Source organism: Pseudophryne corroboree, chromosome 7 (genome assembly GCF_028390025.1).
Source record: "Pseudophryne corroboree isolate aPseCor3 chromosome 7, aPseCor3.hap2, whole genome shotgun sequence".
NCBI classification, from domain to species: Eukaryota; Metazoa; Chordata; class Amphibia; order Anura; family Myobatrachidae; genus Pseudophryne; species Pseudophryne corroboree.
Window position 1 is genome coordinate 413,538,735 of NC_086450.1, and position 19,219 is coordinate 413,557,953.

Here is a 19,219-nt window from a genome sequence, read left to right on the forward strand (position 1 = left end):
AGTGCTTCAAGTTACAACCCAGTTGTAGGTGCTATAGCTCTGTGCTCCCAGGATTCTTGCCGTGTCCTGGTTACCCTTGGCTCCGCTTTGGCGTCCCTTAGTTGCTTCCGCAGCCCTGCCGTTTCTTTTTTTTTTTTTTTTTTTCAAATAATTTTTATTCATGGGATCACTGATGCAAACAGATACCAACAGATAGTGGTTTTAGCAAATTACATTGCAAATATAGCATAACATTTGGTAATTATAAAGATAACTGAAAAAAACAAACAGTGACCCATTTTTGACCCAGAGAGCGGGTGGTATAAAATAGAAAAAAGGCCAGTCAGTAGCGCAGCTGACCGACTAACATTAAAGAGCAAGAGTAGAAGAAGGTCAAGAAGAAAAAAAGACAGCGAAGAAGAGAAGAAAGAAGAGGAATAGACGAGATAGAATAGGATAGAGTCCCCGGGAGGGTCCCATCAAATATGGTGCAGGGTATCACAAATTAAAGGGTGAAGGGGCATGCTGGTTTGCCAGCCATGGACTCCAAATTTTCTCGAATGACTTAAAGGAGCAGTTTATGATGCTAGTCATGTAGTCCATGCGGTAAACGTACCAGATACGGGCAATTATAGATTGCATGGAAGGCGGGATAGGGTTTTTCCAATCTGCAGCTAGTTGACATGTTGTTGCGGATACTATATGTCGTAACAATTTATTTTGAAATTTTGTTAGTGTTGGTAGGTTTAAGGGGAGGAGAATGTATTTAGGGTCAGAAGGACTAGAAATCTGCAGCAAGCTAGATATAAAGTTGATCACGTCCCTCCACATATGCGCTATTTTAGGACATGACCACCATATATGTAGGAAAGAGCCCTCTGCGCCACATCCTCTCCAGCACCTATCCGACGTATCTGGATACATTTTACTCAAGCTAGATGGTACATAGTACTATCTATATAGTAATTTATAGACATTCTCTTTGATTCTAACGCAGATGGAGCTAGACGCCGCGTTACCCCAGGCCTCAGACCATTCCTCGTCATCTAAAGCCGAGCCTAGGTTTGTTTCCCATGCTCTCTCATGAGGATCACGCTGAGAGGAAGTGTCTCCAGTGAGAATAGTATATAAGAGGGAAATTAGGCCTTTGGTTGAGTGACGTCTAAAACATATAGTCTCAAACGTGGTCAGGGGTCTACTAGAGAGGACGCGGCCTATTGAGGAGTGAAAATGTCTGAGTTGTAAACATTTATAAAAAATACTTAGAGGGAATATCAATAGTTTCTTGAATCTGAGAAAACTGTGGGAAACTAGTATCCCTGGTAATATCATTCAGATATAAGATACCTCTATTTTGCCAAGGAGCAAACAGTGATTTCTGTGTACCAGGAAAGAATGCGGGGTTATGTAATATTGGGATGATAGGGGCTGGGGCCAGGCCATACTTCCTGTTGGCAGAGTCCCAAATCGTTAGTGAGCGGGAAACTACGGGGTGGGATGCTATAGTTCTGGGGCGACAGGATTTCGAAAGCCAGAGAAGAGAGAGTAGAGAGACCCATTTCGGCGGCTTCTATAGATACCCAGACCCTTCTAGATTCGGGGTTGCACCATTGTACGCAGTGTGAGAGCTGTGTGGCTAAATAATATCTTCTAAAATCTGGAAAGCCTGGGGCGCTGTAAGAGTTTCAATCGGACACGGGGACGCTTATTCGCCCATATGAATTGCGACCTATGAAATTGTAAGAATTTAAAAACAGATGGAGGAACAAATATCGGGAGGGTCTGGAACAGGTAAAGTATCCGAGGGAGCACGTTCATCTTCACCGAGTTTACCCTACCTATCCAGAAGATAAAGAGACTAGACCAAGAAGACAAATCTGACTTAACTCGATCTAAAAGCCTAGGTAAATTAGCTTGGTAAAGTTGATGATGGTATGCGTTAGATAAATACCTAGATATTTAATCTTTTGCTTGTGCCATTGAAATGGAAAGGAATTTTCCAAAGAGAGCTTAATCGGGCCGGGGATATAAAAATTCAATACTTCCGTCTTACTCGTATTAAGTTTATAACCTGAATGTTTACAGTAGAGGTCTATCTCAGAAAGGAGCGGCTGTAACGACTGAGATGGGGATCCTAGAGATATTAGGACATCGTCAGCGTATAACGCAATTTTATGTTCCGTAGGGTCTACCCGTACTCCAGCTATATCTATATTAGCTCGGATCCTTGCTGCCAGTGGTTTCATAACCAGGGCAAATAGCAACGGGGAGAGCGGGCATCCCTGTCTGGTGCCGTTAGTGATATTGAACGCGGAAGAGGTGAGGCAATTAACAGAAACCGTGGCAGTAGGGGATCTGTAAAGCGCCGAAACACCTTCTAGGAATTTGCCAGAAAAACCCATCCTCCAGAGTACTGAGAAAGCGAAGGGCCAGGTGTCAAAAGCCTTCTCGGCATCCAATGCTAGCAACAACGAGGGTAGCTTCTGTTTATGGATAGAGTGAATCAAATCTATGGCTCTCCTGGTATTATCGGAGGCATGGCGGCCAGAAATGAAGCCCACTTGGTCCGGGTTTATTAGTTGTGTAAGTAGGGGCGCTAAGCGGTTGGCTAAGATAAAAGCGTTTATCTTAAGATCTACATTCAGCAAAGAGATCGGGCGATAGTTGGAACATCGCGTTGGATCCCGCTCTGGCTTTGGAATCACAACAATGTCAGCTTGTACAGTCGCTGGCGCAAATGATGCTCCCTCTAGAACACTATTAAAGACCGAAGTAAGGTAAGGAGCCAATTCCGTATGGAATGTTTTGTAATACTGAGCAGTAAAGCCATCCGGACCAGGGGCAGCTGACGACTGCATAGATTTGATAGCGGCAACTGTCTCTTCCAGCGATATATCCGCATTAAGAAGAGAAATCTGTTGCTTTGTCAAACCCGGCAAGGGGGCACCCAACAAATATAAACATGCTCCCTCTGGGCCATCGGAGGGGGGGGAGGGAGATTATATAAGGAGCTATAATAGTTCCGAAATTCCTCCACCATCAACTTAGGATCATAAGTGAGCGCATCTAATGTAGAAGAATGTAGTTTTTCTATCAGTCCCATAGCTCGCTTACTTCTCAACTTATTAGCTAAGAGACTATCTATTTTATCCGCTTTATCGTAAAATTTTTGACGAAGCTTCTGTAGTATAGCTACCGCTCTCCGCGATAAAAGGGTGTTTAACTGACCTCTGAGGTTATTTATCTGGGAGAGAAGAGAGTCGCACGGGGCAATTTTATGTTGGGCTAAAAGCGCAGAAATTTGAGATTCCAATGAGGAAACTTCCTGTGCTGCTTTCTTACGTATGGCTGAGGCCTTGGACATGAAATGACCACGAATAGTGGCTTTATGTGCCTCCCAAACTAGACTAGGAGAGACTTCTGAGGAGGCGTTTTCCTCAAAAAAAGATTTCAGGTTTAATTTAGTATCTGAGAGAGTGGAGGGATGCGAAAGAAGGGTGTCATCGAGTCGCCACTTAGGTGTCTTATTAGGGGTTCTATACAGTTCTAACAGGATATAAACCCCCGCATGGTCCGTCCATGAACAAGGAGTGATGCCCGCATCAGAAATCAACATTGTAAGTGATTGAGACACATGTATCATATCTATTCAAGAGTAATTGCTGATGAGGTGCGGAAAAGTGGGTGTAATCTCTAGCCGTGGAATGTTTAAAACGCCAGGTGTCTCGTAGATCAAGCTGTGTGAGGGAGGATATTAATGTGAGGGCGGCTTTAGTCGGGGATGCTTCCTTCTTAATTTTAGGGGGATTAGATTTATCTAAGAAGGGATCAATCACAGTATTAAAGTCACCGCCTAAAATGATGTGGCCCTGCGCTACTTTATTAAGCGGCAAAAAGAGTGTGCGGAAAAACGTGATTGGTCATGATTAGGGGCGTATACTGTTAGAGTTTCAGTGCGGAGTGTACCAATCACTATGAGATATCGGCCGTCAGAATCAGCTATAGTTGTGTGTACAAATGGGATGTTACGGTGGATCATTATAGCTACCCCCCTTTTCTTACAGTCAGCAGAGGCAAAAAGGTCTGGGTAAATTGCTTACCCTGAAGTTGAGAGTGTGTACCAGTGAAATGGGTCTCCTGAAGGAAAACTATATCAGCCTTCTCTCTCCGACAGGCAGATAACATCACCGTACGTTTCTTGGGAGAATTAAACCCATTAACATTTATAGAAAACAATTTAAGTGCCATGTGATACCACAGAGCGGAGGAGGATCAGTGGAAACCCATCCCGGGGAGGAAATGAAAGAAGAGAACAGCAAGAAACAAGAAGCGGATATGTAGGAGAAGAGAAAGTGACAGAGAACCCATACGGGGAAAAACCCTGAAATATAGGGTCCCAATCAAGGACTGCTAGACAAATGTTAAACATTGTACTTCTTAGTAACAAATAAACGGAGCACGGGGGTAGCGGGAACAGCAAATCAATGCAGGAGAAGCAGGTCCCTCTGGACCACAATAGTTGAGTCGGCCGAAGCCGAAGATATAGTCATGTAACCCAGAATACAGAAAAACGTACTGTGTCAAAAAAACAAGGGGGGGGGAACAAGGGATAATAAGGTGAGCAAGATAAGCCCAGCGCAATAATACAAAGCTAGGCGTAACATTTAACAAACATTACAGCCAAGTAAGCAATATCAGAACAAACATTAAAGTCTGGTAAGCGATATCAAAAACTAATAACATTCGCATTAAAGAAAATAGGATGGAGGCCAGAGTCCCCACCTGTCAACAAAGAACATAGTGTAAGGACATATATCCCTAAAACAGTGAGGACTATCTGATTAGAGCTAAGAGTGTCCGCTAAGATCAAGGGGGGTCATTAGTGCCAGTGCGATGACGAGTTACCCTCGTCCATTCAGGCGGTGGAACCTGGGGGCGTTTTGGCCCAGAGGAAGAGGCATTACCACCATCAGGTGACGATATAGGAAGAAGATCAAGTTTAGCCAACAGCTCCTGACCTTGAGTCAAAGTTTTAACGGAGTGAGTGGAGTTGTTCACTGTAACCTGTAACATAAAAGGAAATCCCCATCTGTAGCGTATTTGATGCTGATGTAGTATCCTTGTAACAGGCTGGAGGTCTCGTCGCTTTTGAATAGTAGAGGGGGCCAGATCCTGAAAAACCTGCAGTTGCATATCTCGGAAATCGATCACTGGGGAGTCTCGAACCGACATTAGGATCTGTTCTTTTGAACGATAGTAATGTAGACGAACAATCACGTCTCTGGGTGGTTGAGTCGGAGCAGGCCTTGCCCGAAGCGCTCTGTGAGCTCTATCGCAAAGACAGTCGCCATCTGAGAGATCAGGCAATACGTGCTGAAATAAATCTTTCAAGAAGGATGGTAGAGCGGAGCTAAGAATTGATTCCGTCACGTTACGTTACCGCAGGTTGTTGCGACGGGAGCGATTCTCCTGATCTTCTTGACGTTCTTTGAGATCTTCCATCTCATCGTGGAGTCTAGAGAGTTCTGAGTCAAGACGTTGCTGAGAACGGCAGAGGTCATCCGTTTTAGATTCAAGAGCGTCCGTACGATTACCGAGGGCCGTGAGATCAGACTTGAAGTCGGCAATGGCTGTGGAGAGTTCTTGTTTAAAGGCAGATTGAACCCCCTCAGCCTCGTCTCTCAAGCCACAGTTCACAAGGCTGTGCCTTTCAGCCTCGTCTCTCAAGCCACAGTTCACAAGGCTGTGCCTTTCAGCCTCGTCTCTCAAGCCACAGTTCACAAGGCCGTGCCTTTCAGCCTCATTCTTCAAGTCACAGTCCGCAGTTCATTATCTACAGCCTCGTCTTTCAAGCCACAGTCCTCAGTTCTTCGTCTTCAGCCACGTTTCATTCACAGTCCGCAGTTCATTATCTACAGCCTCGTCTTTCAAACCACAGTCCGCAGTTTTTTGTCTTCAGCCACGTCTTTAAGCCACCATTCACAAGCCGCAGTTCTTTATCCTCAGCCTCGTTCTTAAGAACTACAACTCACTGACTCCTAGCTCTGCCTTCGTCTTCCATTTATCCCTTGTCCCATGAGAAGGAACTATATCCAGCCTCCTCGTCTTCTTCATCCGCAGACAATTACTTCCTTGGGCAAGTCTCAGTTGCCGGATCCTCAAACCATGTCAAGCGTGACAGTAAGCACCTATGGATCCGACGGGTGATCAGGCCTCAGGAGGTGATGCCACCGCGGATATTTGATCCCGCTTGAGTCAGCAGGAGGCCACACAATCTCAAATTGTGCAGTTCATGCAGAATATGTCTGACCGCCTCGACTCTCTCTGTGTTGCCATGACGGCAGTGGCACCCCAAGTAGCTACGGCTAGTCCCACAATAGTGTCTCCGGCCCCGCTTCCTCTTGCGCCAGTACCGCTTCCACGCTTGCATTTGCCATCACCCAGTAAGTTCGATGGGAATCCAAAACAATGCCGCGGGTTTCTTAACCAGTGCGAAATTCAGTTTGAGCTACAGTCCGCCAATTTCCCATCAGCACGAACCAAGATAGCCTACATAATTTCTCTGCTCTCTGGGCAAGTGTTGGAATGGGCTTCACCTTTGTGGGAGAGAAAACAGATCCCATCCTTTCTAACTATTCGGAGTTCGTTGCCACCTTTCGAAGAATCTTCGACAAACCGGGCAGGACCTCTGCCGCCTCATTGGAGATCCTGCGCCTACATCAGGGCACACTTACGGTCAGTCAGTAAGTAATCCAGTTCCGTACCCTCTCCTCAGTATTCAACTGGAATGAATAAGCTCTTATTGCAGCTTTCTGGAACGGCCTCTCCGAAAAGATCAAGGATGACCTAGCAACTCAGGACGTACCAGGCAAGTTGGATAAGCTAATTTCCTTGTGTAATAAATTAGACCTGAGGTACAGAGAACGCTGCCTGGAGAGATCGCGGTCACATTGTCCCAAGCCTCGAGCCATCCCGCCGACTCGACCGCCATCTCCATCTACCGAAGAACCCATGCAGATCAATCGTTCAATGAAGAACGCCAGAGACGGCGACAAGGGAACTTATGCATGTATTGCGGTGCATCCGATCATTTTGTTAGATCCTGCAGTCAATGTCCGGGAAACGCCCGTTCCTAGCTTGTGCCGGAGAGGTTAAGTTAGGAAAATCCCCAGAATTACTTGTCAAGAAAGAGTCTGTTTTGTTAACTCACCTGGAGCTCCCTTCTTCCTCCCTTCTCATCCCTGTACTATTTGATTCCGGAGCCACCGAAAGCTTCATTACCTCAGCTCTGGTAAAACGATCTGGAATTCAAACGGTCCGTTTGGATCGTACTATTTCTATTACTGCGTTGGATGGAAGTCATATTCCTGAGGGGATTATATCCTTTCGTACTATTCCTCTCAAGATGAAGGTCGGAGTTCTTCATTCGGAAAACATCTCTTTCCTTGTAATTCCTAAAGCCTCTCATGAACTGATCGTAGGATTCCCGTGGTTGATTAAACAAAATCCCCACATAGATTGGCAAACCATGGATGTTCTCTCTAGGGGGAGAGGCTGCTTCCAGAATTGTTTGCTTATAGTAAGATCCCTCTGTTCTTCCAGCCCCTCCAGCCTTCCTGTGGAATACCAGGCCTTCCAAGATCTCTTCAGTAAATGCGGGGCGGACACCTTACCTCCGCATCGAACTTGGGACTGTCCCATTGATCTGGTACCAGGCAAAACTCTTTCCCGGGGTCGAACTTACCCTCTCTCACTACCTGAGACACAGGCAATGTCGGAGTATATCCGGGAGAATTTGGATAAAGGTTTCATCCGGTCCTCCACCTCTCCGGCTGGGGCGGGGGTTTTCTTTGTCAAGAAGAAGGATGGGGGTCTGTGGCCTTGTATTGACTATAGAGGTCTCGACGAGATAACAATTAAGAACAGGTATCCGTTGCCTCTGATTCCAGAATTATTCGACCGAGTTAAAGGGGTTACTGTTTTCTCCCAATTGGACTTACGGGGGGGCCTACAATCTAATACGTATTCGTCCAGGAGACGAATGGAAGACAGCATTTAATACCCGCGATGGGCTTTACGAATACCTGGCAATGCCCTTCGGCCTGTGTAATGCCCCAGCTGTCTTTCAGGAATTCGTCAACGACATTTTCAGAGATCTCCTCTATGACTGCTTGGTGGTGTATTTGGATGACATCCTCATCTTTTCTAGGGACCTGAAGACCCATCGAGAACAAGTCAAAGAGGTTCTAACCCGTTTAAGAAGGAATCAGTTATTCTGCAAATTAGAGAAATGTACCTTCGAAGTATCCACAATTCCATTCCTAACATCCTCTCAGGACAGAAGTTACAGATGGATCCCGCTAAAGTCCAGGCGATCCAGGATTGGTCACTTCCTGCTACCCTTAATGGGGTTCAACGTTTTCTGGGATTCGCCAACTTCTACCAGAGATTCGTTAAGAATTACTTGTCCATCATAGTTCCTATTACCGCATTAACTAGAAAAGGAGCAGATCCTGCCAAGTGGTCTTCGGAGGCTTTAGAAGCCTTTTCATCTTTAAAGAAAGCCTTCATGACCGCCCTTGTCCTGCGACAACCCGATCTCAGTCGTCCATTCCTGGTTGAGGTTGATACCTCCACTGTAGGAGTAGGAGCAGTATTGTCCAAGCTCTTCAAGGACAAGAAAGTCCATCCCTGTGCATTCTTCTCACGAAGATTCTCTCCCACTGAACAGAATTATGCTATTGGAGAACAAGAAATACTGGCGATTAAGTTAGCCTTTGAAGAGTGGAGGTATCTGTTGGAGGGAGCTCAGCATCCAAGCTCGGTAACCACGGATCACAAGAACCTTCTATATTTACAATCAGCTCGATGTCTGAACCCACCCCAAGCAAAATGGGCTCTCTTCTTTACCCATTTTAAGTTTAAACTCAGTTACCGACCAGGTTCTCTCAATAGAAAAACGGACGCACTATCTCGTTCCATAAGTTCTGAAGAACCCACTGATCATTCAAAGGAACAGTTTATCTTGGAATCCACCTCTTTCTCAGCAACTCGTACGTCTCCACTTCCTCCTCCCGGAAGAATATTCGTTGCCCCGAATCTTCTCAAGAGACTTCTTACATAGGCTCACTCCTCCTCCTTTATGGGCCATGCAGGTGGTCATAAGACGTTCAAGTTCATTCAGCGTTTCTACTGGTGGCCTCGTCTCAGGACTGATGTTCAAGAATTCGTAGCTGCTTGTCCGAAGTGTGCCCAACATAAAAGTCCTAAAGGTCCTCCGTCCAGTTTACTCCACCCATTACCTGTGCCGCAGAGACCATGGACGCATATCTCTATGGATTTTATTACCGATTTACCTGTTTCTGGCGGAAGGAATACCGTGTGGGTCATAAATGATCGGTTCTCTAAGATGGCACACTTTGTTCCTCTGTCTGGCCTCCCATCAGCGTCCCAATTGGCAAAGTTGTTTATTGCAGAGATCTTCTGACTCCATGGTCTACCGCAGGATATTGTATCAGACAGGGGTCCTCAGTTTGTGGCCAAGTTTTGGAGGTCCCTATGTTCTGCCCTTGGTGTGAAACTGAACTTCTCCTCAGGGTATCATCCCCAAATAGATGGCCAGACGGAGAGAGTGAACCAGGACTTGGAGACTTTTTTACGTTTATTTATGTCTTCTTCTCAGGATGACTGGCTGGACTATCTCCCATTTGCAGAATTTGCCCATAACAATCTCTACCATTCTGCTACAAAATCTTCTCCATTCTACATAAACTATGGTTATCATCCAAGAGTTCCTGACTTTCAACTTTTACCTACGCTTGAGGTTCCTGCCGCAGAATTAGCACTTCAACAGTTCACCAAAACTTGGAAACAAGTTCACGAGGCTTTGCTTAAGACATCCAAGAGGTATAAGACCTATGCAGATTTAAAGCGAAAAGCTGTACCAAACCTTAAAGTGGGAGATCGAGTTTGGGTTTCCACATGTAACCTGAGGCTGAAGGTACCTACTAAAAAGTTTGCTCCCAGCTTTATTGGGCCATATCCAATCGAGAAAGTATTAAATCCAGTGGCTTACAAGGTGAAGTTGCCTCCGCATTTGAGAATCCCTAATGCGTTTCACATTTCTCTTTTAAAACCGTTGATACTTAATCGTTTCAGAGCTGCTCTGCCTAAGTCTCCCAAGATCCAGTCAGCACAAGGAGACGAATTTGAGGTTCATAAAATCCTCGACTCCCGCAGATGGTATGGCCGCCTCCAATACCTTATTGATTAGAAGGGATATGGACACCAGGAGAGGTCTTGGGTGGGAGCAGAAGATGTCCGGGTAGGCGGCAGTGAGGGGTCTGCTCATGGCGGCGGGACGCCGCTGCAGCGGATCTCACTCAAAGGCGGTTGCTAGGAGACCAGGGGCAGGGGAGTGTCTGGGTGCCAGCAGAAAGGTCTGCTTTACTGGGAGCCGCCATTTTGGAGACCAATTCTGAAGCATAGTGCAGGCTTCCTGTGTATCCAGCCAATCCAGGGAGATCTCTCCTTATAAAAGGGGCTGGTTTATGACAGGGACGCCAGTGCTTCAAGTTACAACCCAGTTGTAGGTGCTATAGCTCTGTGCTCCCAGGATTCTTACCGTGTCCTGGTTACCCCTGGCTCCGCTTTGCCGTCTCTTAGTTGCTGCCGCAGCCCTGCCGTTTCTAACCTACTGCCTCCTGTGGAAGTGCTCCTGGAAACCCCGACCCAGTAAGGGCCTCTGGGCACAGACGGTCCCCGGGCTTTCAGCCTCGTCTCTCAAGCCACAGTTCACAAGGCCGTGCCTTTCAGCCTCGTCTCTCAAGCCACAGTTCACAAGGCCGTGCCTTTCAGCCTCGTTCTTCAAGTCACAGTCCTCAGTTCATTATATACAGCCTCATCTTTCAAGCCACAGTCCTCAGTTCTTCATCTTCAGCCACGTCTTTAAACCACCATTCACAGTCCGCAGTTCATTATCTACAGCCTCGTCTTTCAAACCACAGTCCGCAGTTCTTTGTCTTCAGCCACGTCTTTAAGCCACCATTCACAAGCCGCAGTTCTTTATCCTCAGCCTCGTTCTTAAGAACTACAACTCACTGACTCCTAGCTCCGCCTATGTCTTCTATTTATCCCTTGTCCCATGAGAAGGAACTACATCCAGCCTCCTCGTCTTCTTCATCCGCAGACAATTACTTCCTTGGGCAAGTCTCAGTTGCCGGATCCTCAAACCCAGTCAAGCGTGACATGTGTGTGTATATGTTTACATAGGTAGCTTATATCAAGATATTATAATTATATCATATATTTCTGCATGTATGTTAAATTATACATTGTGGCAGTGACTTGTAATGAGCTCTGCAGCTGCCTGCACACCAGAGATAGGTCTAGAACAGTGATTCCCAACCGCTGTGCCGCGGCACACTAGTGTGCCGCCAGCGGTTCTCAAGTGTGCCGCACAGCCGCCAGAGATGTCGCTGCCTGACTGCCGCAGTGATGATTAAGAAGATCGGCCAGCGCTGGGCACTTCTGCAGCCCAGCCTGCGACCTATGCTGACGAGCCGTGACTCACAGGTCACGGTCACGCAAACACCACATCGAGTTCCCGCCTGGAGTGCCCGCCCACTGCTGATCTGTGCTGCTTCCTTCATTCATTCTCAGCGCTCCTCACTGCTCCCACCACTGACGGTGAAAGATTTAAGTCACAGGTTAGTGTGGCATTCCTATGGGGGCACTGTGTGGTGGCATTCCTATGGGGGCAATGTGTGGTGGCATTCCTATGGGGGCAATGGGTGCAATGTGTGGTGGCATTACTATGGGGGCAATGTGTGGTGGCATTCCTATGGGGGCAATGTGTGGTGGCATTCCTATGGGGGCAATGTGTGGTGGCATTCCTATGGGGGCAATGTGTGGTGGCATTGCTATGGGGCAATGTGTGGTGGCATTGCTATGGGGCAATGTGTGGTGGCATTGCTATGGGGCAATGTGTGGTGGCATTGCTATGGGGCAATGTGTGATGGCATTGCTATGAGGCAATTATCTTTGTTTTATATCCTTGTGTGTGTGTGTGTTTGTTTGTTTTTGTTTTTGCGCGGTACTGATGGTGTGCCCTGGCAATTTTCAAATAATGTTTGGTGTGCCGCGAATTAAATAAGGTTGAAAATCACTGGTCTAGAAGATGGCTGGCTGGGTAGAGCAGGAGCAAAGAGACACTGCAGAGAGGCAGTTACCTGGAGGGAGGGAGGGAGGAGCACAGGTGTGCTGTAGCTGCGGAGAAGTTGACCTTTGTCACAGAGAGAGCGGAGAAGCAGATAAGGGTGGTCCAGGCAGTGCAGCCAGGAGTGAGGGACCCAGAGAGGAAATAAGCCAGCTGGAAAGATCAGGGACTGGACTGTCTGCCAGTGCTGTCAATGGGTTAAGATACAGAGGAAACAAAGGGCATACATAGTGTTGGCTATCCCTCTCACTAAAATACTGCAACATGCAAATGACAGTAGCTCAAGCAGGGGGGGCAATCACTTCACTACAACAGCAGATAATCCCTGCATTGCTTTATGCAGTGTTAGAAGAAAGTTGCGGCCTATTACTAACTCAGTGATTTATGTGAGAGGATTACTATTGATAGACATATACCATCCAGGGTTGAGTATAAGACTATTAAATAAGCAGCCAGACAAGTCCATACGGGATCCAGCCAGAGATTGGTTACTTAGTAAAAGACTTATGGGCCCTACACACTGGCAGATAATACAGATAGATACGAACGATCTTGTTCATTAATGAACGAGATACCGTTCATATCTTTCAGTGTGGAGGCACCAGCGATGAACGATGCGCGGCCCCGCGCTCATTCATCGCTGGTGCCCCGTCGCTTGTGCATGCAGGCCAATGTGGATGAGATCGTCCATATTTGCCTGCACTGCTATGGAGCCAGGTGACGGGGGGAGTGAAGCTGCCCGACGGCGGATCTATCAGTTTGTAGGGCCCTTTACAGTATGAGAAACATCATATCATATGCCTTTAACAGCACAGTAGCAGAATCTCATCATTGCAAGAAATACTGATTGCTATGAGTACATAGTTACATAGTCAGTGAGGTTGGAAAGAGGCAAACTGCCCATCGGGTTCAACCTGTATTCTGTGTTAATCTATTCATATTATTAAGTGCCTGCTGAAGTAATGGCTTAGTACCAAATGAAAACAAGGATTCTTACCACTCCCAGATAATGTAATATCCATATGTTAAATGCTATAGCCCTGGATACATCTACCAGTTAGGAATTTGTCCAATCCGCTTTTAAATACATTTATAGAGTCTGTCATTATTACCCTCTCCGGCAGGGAGTTCCAAATCTTTATTGCCCTTACCGTGAAGAACCCTTACCTATGTTGTGTACGGAATTTCCTCTCCTCTAACCTAAGCAAGTGCCCACTTGTCCTATATAGAGTTCTTTTAATTAACAAATCCGCTGCTAGCTCCTTGTAATTACCCTTTACATATTTGAAGATATTAATAATGTCTCCTCCTCTTAGACGCCTCTTTTCTAGTGTATACATATTTAACCTAGCAAGCCTTTCCTCGTACTCCAGAGACTCTAACCCTTTTATCAATTTAGTAGCTCGCCTTTGAACTCTTTCTAGTTCCCCGATATCTTTTTTATAATACGGTGCCCAGAACTGAACACAATATTCCAGGTGCGGACGTACCAATGATTTATACAGTGGCAGGATTACATCCTCGTCCCTTGTCTCTTTGCCCCGTTTAATGCACGCAGTATACAGATAACTAATTACTGATACCACCAAGTGGCTGTGTAAAACTGCCATCCTCTATTCAGCAGCATAGAATAACTACAGTATATAAGAACCTCTCTCTATTTCAGCAATCATCTCACATGACAATTGTTGAAAGAAAAAACTTAAATAACTTACAAATCTTTATAAAATTGAACATTTGTTAATGTGACATGAAACCCTTTTATTTTTTTATTTTTTCCCCAATATATTTTTATTAAGTTTTGCAAACATACAAAAGTAAATGCAGGCAATACAACTTAGGGGGTCATTCCGAGCTGTTCGTTCGTTATTTTTTTCTCGCAACGGAGCGATTAGTCACTAATGCGCATGCGCAATGTCCGCAGTGCGACTGCGCCAAGTAAATTTGCTATGCAGTTAGGTATTTTACTCACGGCATTACAAGGTTTTTTATTCGTTCTGGTGATCGTAATGTGATTGACAGGAAGTGGGTGTTTCTGGGCGGAAACTGGCCGTTTTATGGGTGTGTGTGAAAAAACGCTATCGTTTCTGGGAAAAACGCGGGAGTGGCTGGAGAAACGGAGGAGTGTCTGGGCGAACGCTGGGTGTGTTTGTGACGTCAAACCAGGAACGACAAGCACTGAACTGATCGCACTGGCAGAGTAAGTCTCGAGCTACTCAGAAACTGCACAGAGAAGTCTTTTCGCAATATTGCAAATCTTTCGATCGGAATTTTGATAAGCTAAGATTCACTCCCAGTAGGCGGCGGCTTAGCGTGTGCAATGCTGCTAAAAGCAGCTTGCGAGCGAACAACTCGGAATGAGGGCCTTAATTCTGAATACGGATTGTGGCCCATAAATGTAGAATAGAATACAGAGATCACACGTAATCAAATGTGTGATCTCTGTAAATGGTCTAGAACAATTCAAGTATAGCACATGGTCCGACAAAAACAGCAGCCTATACCATCGCATAAACACAAACACCAATATAGAAAAAAGAGACAGGACATACAGGAAGAAGAAAAGATGAGGGAACAAGGGATATAGGGTAGGAAGGGGAGTGGTGTGTGGGAACCCGGTGTTATCCAAAAACAGAAATAAGTGGAGTTGCCCTATATCCATATAGATATCAAAAAAGGCTTAGCTTATATGGAATACAAATATGAGCCAAGGCCTATAGCGTATGTAATGAATACAATTGTGAGGACTTGGGTGGTCATTCCGAGTTGTTCGCTCGCTAGCAGTTTTTAGCAGCCATGCAAATGCATTGTCGCCACCCACTGGGGAGTGTATTTTCGCTTTGCAGAAGTGCGAACGCCTGTGCTGCAGAGCGCCTGCAAAAACATTTTGTGCAAAACAAGACCAGCCCTGAACTTACTCTTCCTGTGTGTTGATTCTAACATTGGAGGGTTGGCTTTTGACGTCACACACCCGCCCAGCGTTCGCCCAGCCACTCCTGCGTTTTTCTAAGCACTCCCTGAAAATGGTCAGTTGACACCCAGAAATGCCCCTTTCCTGTCAATCTTCTTGCGGCCGCCAGTGCAAATGAAAATGTCACTGGAACCTGTGCAAAACCACAAAGGACTTTGTACCCGTACGTCACGCGTGCGCATTGCGGTGCATACGCATGCGCAGAAATGCTGTTTTAGACTGATCGCTGCGAACAACCGCAGCTAGCGATCAACTCGGAATGACCCCCTTTAACCCCAACCAAGGATGCCATGTTGCAGCAAACTCCTGGTATTTTTCTGGAGTTACCCTAAGATCCTCCATCACCATGTAGAAATCAATTCTGTTGAACCAATCTCTCATGGTAGGGGGGGTAGTGGACCGCCATCGCACTGCAATGACTGCTTTCGCTGCACTATTAAAAAAAATTCAATAGAGATCTTTAATAGGATGTTATTGAACCAGGATATAAATTAAGGAGTCAAAAAGAAAGCGTTAAGGGAACCTCTTCGCCCGCTATTGACCTGGAAAGGGCTATGACGTTATTCCAGAAAGGCCGAAGTGACCTGCAATCCCACCAGATGTGCAACGGGGAACCAATCTCTGCGTTACACTGCCAGCACGTGTTTGGCACGCCTGGAAATTTTTTGGCTAAAGTGAGGGGACATCTGTACCAGCGGGATACAACTTTGAATTGTGTCTCAATTACTGAATAGCTGTCAGAACTGACAAACGTGGTCTGGAAGATTTTCGTCCAGTCATCATCTGTGAAATCGGTCTGAAGATCAAATCCCCAATCTTTTGCATATTTAGGGAGGTCATCAGATTTTTGATCCATCAGAAGTCCGTAACTCCTGGAGAGAAAATGCGCCGGACGCAATGAGTCAGAGCACATCTTCTCATAAAGGGTAACCCTTTTATTTCTAAATAACGTTATGTGTTGGGTCCCTCAGTGTTGCAGATATCATTACCTGTATGCTTCTGCAGTTAGCGTAGCAGACCTCCCTGTTATTGCGCTGCAGTGTCATGTGCTGGCCTGGAAACTTTTGTAGTCCATGTAGTTGCTGTAAAATTAAGGAAAGAAAGTAAATCCAGCGCTGTCACTGTGTAACAGTGCGAGCGCTTTCCCACTATCACAGTAACACACGGACACCATTGTTTTTTTCATACAAGTGACAAGAAAATGTCTCTCAGTCACAGAACCGTAGCCCAATCAGGGACTCAGGTAGCCAGGATTCTCCAGCTTCACCAAAACATAGAATTAATGGTGACATCTCCCTCCAGAGATCAATAGACGCTTACAGCTGATGGCACAAAGCACTGAGGTCGGCCTGGTGGATAAGACAGCCCAAAACCCTATTCAGACAATTTAGGTCAGTGCTCTCTTGGTTGTGCCAGGTAAATGTACTGTATGGGGATTGTCATGTGACCAGTGTGTATGCAAATATCCTCATTCTATTAATAAAGCCATTGTATTCTTAGTTGTTCTAACGTACATTTATAATGAATAAAAATACAACCTATACTATTCAGCCAGCTTACCCATTATAGCTGCGTCTGCTCCCTGCATTCGGGTACTCCTTCAGGGCCTGAGGGGTGGTACAGCTTCCGAGGTTCTGTGAAGATATGTTCTGCAAGGCAAAATATGGATATTAGCTGTTCTGTTTGTACAGACAAAACAGACTAGACTAACACAGACTAGACTAACGGGTTCTTATGGGAATGACACACTTCAGCATCTGCACAATGAGTGGGATTATTATAGGTCTATATATGGCCTCGATTAGAAAATTCCAACAGCCATTACCTGGATCAGCATATCATGGGGGATGGGGAGGCAGTGAGAACAGACTCTGGGCAGTCCTTACAGGATAACAGTCTCTGCAGTCTCTGTGTGGCCAGGGAAGAGATGGTAAGCTGCAGCTTCCCTGAACCCCCCTGAGCTTGGGATACAGGCAGACTGTCCTCCTGCAGGTGAGTGATACTTCTAAGCACACCCTTCTTTACATGGCCGGGAGGTGGATCCTGGGGGGAAGGAGGTGGTGTTTCCGCAGTAGAGGGGAGGCTGACTGGGTGTGCAGAACCTGGTGGCCGACAGAAGATTACTTTCCAGCAGCCACCGGTGGGCGTTTCTGTAAACTATTGCATCAGATTGAAGTCACAGCTCGGCAGATGTGTCGACACCAGGCAAGTGGTTACAGCTATGACCACAGAACACTAAGGCCTGCACTCAGATACATGACAATTGGTGAAAGAAAAAATTAAATTACGTAAAATCTTTATAGAATTGAACATTTGTGAATGTGACATGAAACCCTTTTATTTCCAAGTATTTTTATGTGTAATGTCCCTCAGTGTTGCAGATATAATTACCTCCATGCCTCTGTTCCGGCCATAGGCAGAGGTTCTGTTGTTACAGCTCTGGGTTTGCTTCTTGCCTCTCAAGATGTCTTGGAGGTCCACAATATAATTCCTGTAACATTAGGTAAAGGAAGAAAACCCAGCGCTATGACTATAACAGTGCGAGCGCTTTCCCACTATCACAGTAACACACGGACACCATTGTTTTTTTCATACAAGACAAGTGACAAGAAAATGTCTCTCAGTCACATCTCCCTTCATAGATTAAGAGACGTTTACAGCTAATGGCACAGAGCACTGAGGTCGGCCTGGTGGGTAAGACAGCCCAAGACCCTATTCAGACAATTTAGGTTAGTGCTCCCTTGTGTCTGCCAGGTAAATGTATGGGGATTGTCATGTGACCATTGTCTATGCAAATAGACTATGTCTAGTAATAAAGCCAATTGTATTCTTAGTTGTCCTGGCATATTTTTATAATGAACCATAATACAACCTATATTATTCAACCAGCTTACCCATTATTGCCTTGGCACCGGCGTGCGTTGAGAAGCTCCCTCAGGTCCTGGAAGGTGGCACAGCTTCTGATGTTCTGCAAAGCAAAATATGGATATTTGCTGTTCTGTTTGTACAGACAAAACAGACGAGACTAACACAAGCACAACGGGTTCTTATGGGAGAAGAAAGCAGGAAGACAAGATACATGAAGTATCAGAACTACACAGGAATGTCACACTTCAGCATCTGGACAATGAGTGGGATTATTATAGGCCTATATGTGGCCTTGATTAGAATATTCCCAACAGCTATTACCTGGATCAGCATATCATATAATCCCATATTATTTATATGCTGGACTGTCTGATTACAGAGAGTGTGTTTACAGTAATCTGATCTCAATGATACATATTACAGGCATGATGTAGGGTTGCCAGACCTTTCCCCTTTTACACACTATGCTTTTCAATAACTCTCTGATCAGGGCCATTTGTAAACCTTGTGGTGTCGAGAGCAAATGTTTCCTTTGCCCCCCCCCCCCCCCCCCCCCCCCCCCACCCCACCCCAGGGGCAAATGCAGGATTTGCATGGGGGGGTTCCAGAACTGGGTGGAGCCAAGCACGGGGGTGGGGACTGAGGTGTGCTGTATATGCTGGGTCCGTACAACTAGTGTGTTTGTGTGTATATATATATATATATATCAAACAATTAAGTCGGCACTCACATGACTGACCAAAGGAAATATCGCTCGGGTGCCCTCCCTGAAGCTGCAAACTCCACCATAGACACACAGCGTCACGCTGTCCGTCTGAGTTATTCTACTGCTAAAGACTCGTGAGTGCCGCCCATCAATGTTTGTGTGTGTATATATATATATATATATATATAATATATCTACACGTATATATACTCCGTATCAGGGACGTGCGGTGAGCTAAATTGCTCAGGAGGCACTGGCTTGCACCAGAGCCAAATTTATACACAATATATGAGCCAAAGGGTACATGGGGGCATTATACACAGGTGCAGCATTATAAACTCCTGAAAATTTTGAGAATTTTGATTAGAGATGTGCTGAAAAGATAGGCAGGGGAGGCACTGCCTCACCTGCCATAGACTTTTTACTCCAGAGTTTTTGCTATAAAAATGTTTAGAATAATGCAAAGAAGATATTTCAA

The 19,219-nt window shown here is 45.8% G+C and overlaps 1 long non-coding RNA gene across 2 annotated transcripts in view; it reads right to left on the reverse strand.

The window, feature by feature from the left end:
- Positions 1 to 18,560, reverse strand: part of LOC134943804 (uncharacterized) — a 30,758-nt gene extending 12,198 nt beyond the window's left edge. Inside the window, exons 1-4 of one of the 2 annotated variants that reach the window (XR_010181765.1) lie at positions 18,062 to 18,560; positions 17,559 to 17,658; positions 16,728 to 16,816; positions 16,157 to 16,249 (exon numbers count right to left, since the gene is read on the reverse strand). This is a non-coding gene — a long non-coding RNA (uncharacterized LOC134943804). The remainder of the gene's footprint in view (positions 1 to 16,156; positions 16,250 to 16,727; positions 16,817 to 17,558; positions 17,659 to 18,061) is intronic. The other variant, XR_010181766.1, reaches the window with a different exon arrangement.
- Between the last annotated feature and the right edge of the window lie 659 nt (positions 18,561 to 19,219).